Genomic DNA, 10995 nt, shown 5'->3' on the forward strand with positions numbered 1-10995 from the left:
CCACTCAATCAACCACTAGGTGCCACTTATAGAATCCTGCTTAGCAGTGCCTAGGTGTGCTCAGGCATCACTAGGTATCCAGGATGTAGGTGCCGGTACATTAGGCCAGGTTTTACTTGACCTATTTTACTGGGGTCCAACTGGGCTGCCTAGCAACCCCTAAGTCAACTATTCTCTACCTCCTAACAATGCCTACTTTACAGATAGGCATTGGAGGACACTTCAACTTAGGCGCTGCTAGGCGTCCTAAGAGTTTGGCGCTGAACTCTTAATTGTTAAATTAACCCCTCTTTTACTAAGTCACGGTAGAGGTTTCTACCATGGCCCAGAACGCTAAATGCTCCGATGCTCATAGAATTCTTGTGGGAGTCAGAACAGCATTGGAGCATTTAATGCCCTGGGCCATGGTAGAAATCTCTACTGCAGCTTAGCAAAAGGGGTAAATATTTTTGGATTGGATGAAAACTGGGGCAGTCAATTACCATATCAATTAAGCTAATTTTTTTTTTAAATTCTATGTGGATTCTGAAGTTAGGCGTTGCTAGGCATCCTTGATTAGGGCACCTAACGGCGTTTAATGTAGGCATCCTGTACAGAATCTGACCCTTAGGGCTCACACGCTAAGCACGCACTTTGTTAGCATGCGGCAATGTAGCTGCGCTAACCAATTAGCACAGAACATGTCCACTCTCCGCACACCCCCAAGACATGCCCCCTTTACCGAAAAATAAATTTTATGTTGTGTAGCACACATCCCAAAATTTACCGCAGGATGCATGGGCACGCTCCATGGTACATCAATGTTGTGCAACAGTAAGCTGTTATTCTGCATATAAAAATTTTTTGCGTGCAAAACTTTTTTGATGTCTATATTTCTGCGGAGAACAATACTCCAGTAAATGCACAATTTTTTTTCTGCTCGGAACTGTGCACAGAACCATCGCTTCCCGTTCTATCTTAAAATTAACCGTTCCCCTTATCTGTATCCATGACTTCCTGTTTTTCTGTCTTGCCTGTTTAGATTGTAAGCTCTTTCAAGCAGGGACTGTTTTCTTACTCTTTGTCACTCTGTACAGCACTGCGTACATCTGGTAGCGCTATAGAAATAATTAATAGTAGTAGTAGTAATGTTATACTCCCTACAAAAATTACAAATCGGCATTTCCTCTCAAGTAGCCCTTCTACCCCTCCCTCAGACCTGACACTCAAGTTCTAGCATTGTGCTTAGCTTAAAGTCTTCTGCAAACGTCTCTGCATTGGGGCTGAATAATCAATAGCCTCATTACCATTCATTTTACTATTAAACTAAACTAAACCTTAGTTTTATAGACCAACCAAATGGAGCTCGACTTGGTTAATAGTAAATGGTAACATAATACTTTAAGAGGACAGAAAGCAGAAAATCTAAATTAACAAAAATGGCTAATTTTCAAAATGTTTAGCAAACAAGAAGATCTTCAGAGCAAATAAGACAGTCTTCAGAGCTTTCCGGAAGTGGAAGAAGGATCCTAAACTTCTTAGTGCAAGCAGTAAGTTATTCCATAGCTCAGTCAATTTGAAAGCGAAAGAGTAACTGAATCTCCTGGTAGATCTATTAGTACCCCTGAGGGAAGGAAATAAAAGTTTTAATTTTTGAGAACTTCTTGCAAAGTGAGATCTAAGCACATTCCAATCTGTGCGCCAGTGTCCTACGTGCAGATTCATGCAGTTATCTTCTGCGTGAAACATGTTTCTGCCTTGCACAGCCATAAAAATGCGCACAGACATCGTGCTAACTGGATGCTTCCACCTGTGCTCATTTTCTGCATCAGCTCTTCTGTCTGCACCAGCCCACCAGATGTACCGGATCTTTTTAAAACGAATTATCCCTGAATATTTCATTTATAAAATAAGTCCATGTCAAGAAAATAAATCCTCCTTTGCTTATTTGAATAGCTTAGCATGAGGCCATAACAGCTTAAAAGAAAGCAACAAAGGAGGAGATGGGAACACAGTGGTTTCTGATGTTATTCACAGGGACGAGCTTTATTATGACACAGGTGTCTGGATGATTCAACAAGAATCATGTTTCGGCCAAAAGGCCTGCCTCAGGAGTCTGAACTAAACCCCCTTTTTATGAAGCTGTGTTAGGCTTTTTTTATCCCTGGCTGCAGCAGTATTAGCTCTGACGCTCATAGGAATTCTATGAGTGTCGGAATTAATACCACAGCGGCTGCTGATAAAAAAGCTTAATGTGGCTTCATAAAGGGGGGGGGGGTAAAGTCAACGACAACAAGAACAAAATGAATTTCAATAATAAAAAAATTGTTGAACAAAAATAAAAAAATATTAAATAACAAAAAAATAATTTATAATAGTAAAAATCATAATAAAAAAGGTCAAACAAGGGATAAGTAGTACTTTAAAAACAAGATAGTAAGAATATTGAAATTATATAAAAAATGAAAATATATAGGGGTCCTTTTATTAAGGCACGCTAAAGATTAGCGCGCGCTAAATGCTAAGGCGCCCATAGAATATAATGAATGCCTTTAGCATTTAGTGCACCTTAATAAAAGGACCCCATAATGAACTATCAATCAATGAATGAATAGTACATAAAATAACTGATGTAATAATGATACAAAAAAAATGGTAAAATGCAGAAGACATGAGGATAAAATATATATGGAAAAAAAATGTAAATATCCAATTAAAATAGCAGAAAGACTGTATATCCAAAAGCAAGGGAAGAACAATGTAAAATGTGTAAGTATTAATATTTCTCAAAAATGGACAATCTACAAGGGCGAGCAATAAAAATGAACTCATAGGCAAAACCTTGTGTGTGTGTTGGGGGGGAGAAATCATGTAGTATGGAGGTGTGCAATGATAGACACAGATTTGTAAAGATCGAAAACGATAAAGCCCCTTTTTCACTACCCCCCCCCCTTATCCTTGCTTTTTAATTGATGTATTCCAATTTTAATTCATTGTTTTAATATGTATTTTATCTGTATGTATTTTTTCCTTTGTTGTGAACCGCTTTAAACCTTTGGTATAGCGGTATACAAAACTAAATTATTATTATTACAAAACCGTGATAGCGGTTTATAGCATAGTCTGGCGTGCTGAATGCTCTGCGCTGCTTCCAACGGTCATAGGAGCTCTATGAGCATCGGGAGCAGCGCAGAGCATCCAGCACGCCAGCCTGCACTAAAAACCGCTATCGTGTTTTTGTAAAACGGGAGGGGGGTTAAGCTCGAAAGCATGGGGTAACACATTAAATGCTCTGACGCCCATAGGGATTGAATGGGCATCAGATCGCTGGGCATCCCTCACTCCCGCGGCTTAATTAAAGGAAGCCTAAGGTAGAAGAGAAGAGATACACACAACCCAAGTGTGATGAGAGAGTCATGAAGATGTATGAACAGTTGTCAAATTGAGAAGCAAGACACAAGGTCTGAATTTGAACTAACATTGTAACATATATAGTAAATGACAGCAGATAAAGACCTGAGCGGTCCATCCAGTCTGCCCAACATTCACACTGATTATACATTCATGCTTAGATTACTGCAATCTACTTCTAACTGGTCTCCCCCTTGCAATCTGTGCAAAATTCTGCTGCAAGACTCATCTTCTACTAACGTCACTATGTTCATGTCACCCCTTTCCTTAAGTCACTTTACTGGCTCCCTAACCATCGCTTACAGTTCAAGTGTGTTCATTCTGCTGCCCCTTAATATCTCTCCTCTCTTCTCTCTCCTTATACATCTCCCAGAGAACACATTCCTCAGATAAGCCGCTCTTAGCTTTATCCTTCTCCTCCACTGCCAATTCCAGACTTCTTTCCTTTCATCTGCCCCCTATGCCTGGAATAAATTACCCGAGTTTGTCCATCAAGCCCCTTCTCTTACCTTGTTTAAAAGCAGACTGAAAATCTACCTTTTTGATATAGCCTTCAATCCTTAACCCTACTCCTCTGCCCACCATCCCAGCCAGCTGATTAACTGTTCTCCTTAACCGTATCCATGACATCCTATTTGTCTATCTTGTCTATATTGCAAGCACTTTGAAGCAGGAACTGTCTTCTTTGTGACTCTGTACAGCGCTGCGAAGGTCTGGTAGCGCTATAGAAATAATTTATAGTAGTAGTAATAGTAGTGTGAAGAGTTTCAGTCTTTGGGAAGCAAAGCTGAGTTTGTGATGTCATAAGGCCTCATTCCACCAATAGGAGCCAACCTCATCAGTGATGTCACAATGATTTGATTGACCTTTTCAACCCAGCCAGCAGATTAACCGTTCCCCTTAACTGTATCCATGACATCCTGTTTGTCTGTCTTGGCTGTTTAGATTGTAAGCTCTTTCGAGCAGGGACTGTTTTCTTCTTTGTGACTCTGTACAGCACTGTGTACCTCTGGTAGCACTATAGAAATAATTCATAGTAGTAGTAGTAATATCAAGAATACATGACCTCACTGGGGGCTCCTTTTACTAAACTGCGGTAGAGCTCCTTACTGTGGGCCAGTGAGGTAAATGCTCCAACGCTCATTCAGTTCCTTTGAACGTAGGAGCATTTACCTCACCAGCCCACAGTAAGAAGCTCTACCGCGGTTCAGTAAAAGCCAGCATGAGTTTAGACATGCCACAAAATATTAGAAAGCTATGCTATTGATTTAAAAGCCAATAATAATATTAAATCTAAGCTGCGTTGTGGTGCCACATTAATGCAAAATGAAAGAAGAAAACAACTTCCAGAAGTTGCAAAATGTTATAATATAAACCAGCATCATATTATTTGTATTGCTTTTATTTTTACTGGTTTACTGACGGTTTGCTTTACAAGGTACTAAAGTCTCCTGCGAGGACCCACTGCCCCTGCCATGTTGAAAGCAGCTTCATGACAACATACATAAATAATCTTTACCAATAAAGCCTGGAATTCTGACAAGTGTGTACTATCCATAACTCATGATCAGATTAATCTTAGGAGCTGTATTGGTGCATAAAACCTTGCAAAGCCAGGCTTGAGTGCATCTGTGACATTTGGGTTGAATTTAATTATTCTCCTTTTTCAACCTGTGCTCAATGTGAATTATAATTCAGGTAGTGTGTAGGTGCCTGCCCAAAGGGCTTACAGTCTAAATTGGCACCGTGGTCAGCGGAGGACAAAGTAAACTATTTAAGGTCGCAAGGCTTTGTTAGTGAGAGAAATGGGATTTGAAGGCTGATTTCCCTGGTTCGCAACCGTTGCTCTCATCACTAGGCTTCTCTTCCAAGAATGAGACTCCACTAGGGATACATGACACGAACATCAGAGTGGAGAAAAGTGACATGTTTCATTAGTTTTTGATAGAACTGAAAGTTCTCCTTTCATCCGCTGATGCATTCCAGATGTGTGGAGAGTTGAGTAGCTGAAGTGGGCCTGCTTCTCAAGAGGGGGCCAATCATGAGATGCTTGAGAGAAAAATTAATTCACATCTCAGGGCACCTGACATTTCTTCTTGCTGTGCCCCACTGCTTACCATAACATGACCCTAGTGCTTGGCACGTAGAGGGAATTCTAGCACTGGCATCACTCACTGATTTCAAATGTAAGTAGAAAAATGGCATTATGTATGTATGCCGGCATATAAAAGCCAAACATCTACGTAAGCATTATTCTGTAAATATGCACAAATCTTTCATAGCCTTATTTAACAATTACACATATGCAAAGGCAGGGTGAAGCGTGGATAGGATTTGTACATAATGTATAGAATACTGATATATGCTTGTGCTTAATTCTACGCGTCGGACAGAGTTGAAGTTTCCTTGCTGACACTGGAGTTGGGGAAGGCGTAGAAGTCTCCTTGAAAGTGGCGGAGCTTCTTGTTTACCTGCGTAATCTTATGATACATTTTTTTCCTACATTTTATTCATTTGGAATGAATTGGGCATCTGATTTAGCAAGTTTGTGTTTCTCACGTGCAGGTGGATCCTTCTTCCACTTCCATAAAGCTCTGAAAACCTTTTTATGAATTTTGGGAAGTATTAGATTATTAAATTTTGTTAAGGAGACATATGACGTGAAGAGATGCGATAAGCAGGGCCTTTTAGACTCACACTTGCACTGATTTCTCCTTTTATTAAATGTGTTTGAGGCATTGAATATTTTTATTTTCTATTAATTTGTGTTTTTTTCCTTTGGCTTATACTTTTTTGTTCAGAACTTCCCTTCGTTCTGTGATATATTAGACTTTCCTGACTAGGAAACATGGATTCTTAGTTTTGCAGTGAGTTCTCGTAAACAAGACTTCTGGGGCTGTCCTTGTATGCTAAAAGACCACGCTTCTCCTGCTTGTCATATTTTCAAAAGGCATTGCACCTCATTCCGTCTTGGAAATAGTAAAGGCACGCACCACTGCTTAATTTTCAGCACCTGTGTAAAGAGCAATGTTCCTTGCTATTTACCGAAGCTTGCAAATACCAAAAAGGTCACATAACAAAAGAATTGAGAAGAAATAAAAATAGAGAACATTTTTTTGCCCTTCAGGAGAAGATGATAGGCTTTGAAAAGTAAATTTCTCCTCAGTGACTGATTATTAATGCTCTTGATTTTCAAAGCATAACATGTACTTTTTTTCACAGTCAAGCTATCCTTTACAAAAAGCTATTTATCAATTTGTTCCTGGCATTAACCATTGAATTCCCTACAGGTTGCCAAAGATGGGTGCAGATCACAGAGCCACATGTGAACTAATTAGGTAATTAGGTGCTAACAATCCATTATTGAAGTTAACGAGCACTTTGCAGTAATTAGGAATTACACATGGAAATAACCTATGCCCTATTCTATAAACGAGCCTAAATTTCATAGTACGTAACTCCAGTGGGGGCTTCATATTTGCAGTGTATGTCATAGGTGAAATCCCTATGCTTGGGTGTATAGGGAGAGGAATGGCCAGTAGGAAAAAGGAGGTGCTGATGCCCCTGTATAATACTCTGGTGAGATCTCATTTAGAATACTGTATACAATTCTGGAGATCGCACCTTCAAAAAGATATAAACAGGATGGAGTCGGTGCAGAGGAAGGCTGCTAAAATGATTGGTGGTCTATGTCATAAGGTGTATGGGGACAGACAATAATCTCAATATGGAGGAAAGGTGGGAAAGATGAGATATGATAGAGACGTTTAAATACCTATGTGACATAAATGCGCATGAGGCGAGTCTCTTTCAGTTGAAATTAAACTCTGGAATGAGGGGGCATGGGCTGAAGGTGAAAGGGGATAGATTCAGAAGCAACCTCAGAAAATATTTATTTCACTGAAAGGGTAGTGAATGCTTGGTATGACCTCCCGGTGGAGGTGGTTGAGACAAAAAGTGTATCTAAATTCAAGAACGCTTGGACCAAGTATGTTGGATCTCTATGGGAGAGGAGGGGATAGTAGATGGCATGGTTAGACAGACTAGATAGGCATATGGTCTATATCTGTCTTAGTTTTTCTGTTTCTATGTTTAGTGTGACAGGGTGAAGTTCCTGTCCCAGGCCAGAAGAGGGAGCCTGACCAGTGGTGTTTAGAGCTCATCTGCATAACATCCTGCAAAGACTGCTGGGAGCTGTCCACTCTCCTTGAGGGAACAGTGGTGCTGAAAAGGACAGATCCCAAACAAAGAGCAGTGAGAATCAAGAGCTCTTTGGGAGCAGGGTGAGGAAGAGGAATGCTGGCTTTGGCCTAACTCACAGGGATTGGAGAGCCCTCAAGCTTGATAACCATTAGAGTGCCAGAGTAAGAGAACATCTGAAGGACTTGGAGAATCCTCAGATAGGGGACCTGAGAGGCTGGCAACCAGGGGGACCAGTAGTAGCCCCAGAGTGAGAGCCTGGGATTCAAGATTAAGAAACACTAACCCCAAAAGAAGCTATAAGTGAAACGGCAGATTCTCCATTGGGAGTCCAAAGCTAAGTGTTTCTTTCAATAGTTTATAATTGTATCAACTATCCATTACTTTTGGTGTATATTTAACACAAAAATTTTAAAATATAAAAATTGTACATAAAATATTAGCGAAGAGTCTATGGACCAGTGATAATATTCATGACCCCAGTAAGACTTAGGGTGTGTTCCCTTGTTTGGGTGTTTGAGGTCCTTCCCTTCATTGTTGCATACGTGATCTACTGTATTTTTCACTCCATAAGACGCACTTTTTCCACCCCCAAAAAGGGGGTGGAAAAGTGGGTGTGTTTTATGGAGCAAATACAAACACACACACACATACACACCCTGCCCCGGTTCCTTTTTTAAACTTGCAGTAGTCCAGCACAGACTCCTGTACAGAGGGGCGCAGGAGCAGGCAGGAAGTTCAAAGGTCTCGCTCCTGCCTTATGCGCCGCTCTACAGCGAGAAAGGTAGCTGTCCAGCAGGAGACCACGCTGGACCACTGCCAGTTAAAAAAAGGTACTGGGAAGCTGCGGGCTTTGGGCTTCCCAGAACCAGACGTACCTACGTGTAAAAGAGGAAAAAAATTCTGAACCAAATTTTTTTCTTGATTTTTCCTCATCTACACATAGGTGCATCTTATGGTCCAGTTAGTCTTATAGCCTGAAAAATACGGTAGATTTGCTAGATAGTTCTACTCACATGCACTTTGTGGTATGATAAAAGTACACAAATGTGGATTCAATAGAAGAAAAATAGCCACTCCATTGGAGGACAGAAACTTGAGATAACACTCCGCTATGTATGCGAAGAAAACCAGCGGAGTGTTAACTCAAGTTTCTGTCCTCCAAAGGAGTGTCTATTTTTCTTCTATTGAATCCACATTTGTATACTTTTATCATAATTTGTGTACTTTTATCATAATCCACATTTGTATACTTTTATCATAATTTGTGTATTTTTATCATAATCCACATTTGTGTACTTTTATCATAATCTGGACCCCTGAGGAAGGCATGTCCACCAAAACACAGACTGTGTTGGGTCCTGTCTCACCAGAACAAATGTGGATTTTTACCTTAATTGACTTTCTACAATATACCAATAAAGTAGCATCAAGAACATCATCCTCCACAGTCTCTTTTGTTTTCGCTCTTTATTCCCCACCCATACCACACCCCCTCTGAAAAATATTTCAAAAAAAATATAAATAATGCATGCATAGCACGTGCTAACAAGCATATTACCACAAAACACTCTAAGAGGGTCCTCAACTGGCACTTAAACGTGTGAATGTCACATTCAAGTTCATAAGTTCTAATTTTCTTTAACCATAGCACACACATGGCGCTTACATTTGAGCTTTGTTTTAGAGTCTACTCAAGATTGCAGCTCAGCCTGAATTATCTTCCCATTTCACATGATTTAAAGCTTTCCCCAAGCTTATGCAATATTGTACATATATTGTTTTCTGTAGTTTTATTTTAATTTACCTTGAAAACAGGTATTATGTGTATATGAGACTCCAACCAACAGCAATTGCCCAAAGCTGATAGAGAGCATATTTTTCAATGGAACAGAGACCTGATAAGTTCTAATATTGAAGCATGTTCTTTCTATTTCTCTGCAGGGAACTGATAAAGCTAGAGTCCAAATGAAGAAACAGATAAAGCCATTCCATAATCACAAGTTAGCATCACACACAAAATGAAAAGAGTTACCTCTATATCCTCCCAGCTGGACGACTCATCTATTTAAGAGACTCTCTCTGCAGTGTGGCTGTTTTTTTAAAGGACTGCTCTGTGCCGAGGATTCATTGTAAAGGACCACATGATATGTATTCCATATTTCTCAGTCTGGACTTGAGAACTGATATGCAGTGGCAATTCCTGCCCTCTGTTATCTATAGCAATAATAACAACTCCAGGACATTAGTCATGGGCTGCGATTCGGATCCAATCTACTGACAATGCAAGAAGTACAAACAAAGGGCACAACCTAGGTTCGAGCATTCATTTTGACATAAAGTTAAAAAAGGCAATGAAATAGCCTGGTATTGTTTTATTTTAAAATGAACCAGAAAAAAACATTATTTTTCCTCATTTTGTTTATAACACTAAACAGCGATAAATAAAATAAATATTTTAGTTATGAACATAAGAATTGCCATACTAGGTCAGATCAAAGGTCCATCAAGCCCAGTCTCCTGTTTCCAACAGTGGCCAACCCAGGTCCCAAGTACCTGGCAGAAACCCAAAGAGTAGCAACATTCCAGAGCTCAGATTGTGATGTCATAATGCCTCATTCCACCAATGCCTAAGAGCCAACTATACCAGTGATGTCAGAATGGCTTGATTGTCCTATACTTAAGAACATAAGAGTTGTCATACTGGGACAAACCGAAGGTCCATCAAGCCTAACACATTGGAAACTATCTCGGGTGTGCTGCAAGCCCATCATCTTTCTCCACTACTTCTCTGTCGTGGTTTGCTTTCATGATGGTTCTCAGCCAAGTCTCCTTTAAATCTGGTCATTTTACTATTGTTTTGCTGTTAACAAAATAGTAAGTTTTATGTTAAACTGTGCCTGTAACACACTGCCTTGTGTGAATCTCTTCATTAAGATGGATAACAAAAAGTATGACTTGTTTTGCTCTCTATAGATGAAATATTTATAATGGCATTTTATAGCAGTAAAAATGGCTGCTAGGATACAGCAGATCAGCAGCGGGAATTGTCAGCCAGCAAGACTCACGGTTGTTAAGAGTGCTAGCTTAGAAGAAGCAAGAAAGGGGATTGCCATGGGTCAGGCTCAGCCACAGTAGGGAGGTCAATGAGTGGGGGAGGAAGGTAGAAGGAATAAGGCACAGATTCTATAAAAGATACCTAAAGTTTGGTGCCTAGATCGGCACACCTAGTCCTGCTAGCACCTAACACCCCTCCCCCTCCTTTTACAAAGTTTCACTGCCAAGCATGAGCAAAATGGGTGACTCAGCATTTAGCTTGCGCTATTTGGCAGCAAGGCTTTGTAAAAGCGGAGGTTAACTGTTTAAAATCTAGTCTAATCTTTACTCTTATATACCGCATAACCT

The 10995-nt window shown here is 40.1% G+C and overlaps 1 long non-coding RNA gene across 1 annotated transcript in view; it reads left to right on the plus strand.

The window, feature by feature from the left end:
* Nucleotides 1–9940, plus strand: part of LOC117363442 — a 31785-nt gene extending 21845 nt beyond the window's left edge. Inside the window, exons 2-4 of the long non-coding RNA XR_004540056.1 lie at nt 6681–6728; nt 7487–7673; nt 9535–9940. This is a non-coding gene — a long non-coding RNA (uncharacterized LOC117363442). The remainder of the gene's footprint in view (nt 1–6680; nt 6729–7486; nt 7674–9534) is intronic.
* Nucleotides 9941–10995: the final 1055 nt, after the last annotated feature.

The sequence above is a fragment of the Geotrypetes seraphini genome, chromosome 7 (assembly GCF_902459505.1).
Source record: "Geotrypetes seraphini chromosome 7, aGeoSer1.1, whole genome shotgun sequence".
In the NCBI taxonomy this organism is placed as follows: Eukaryota; Metazoa; Chordata; class Amphibia; order Gymnophiona; family Dermophiidae; genus Geotrypetes; species Geotrypetes seraphini.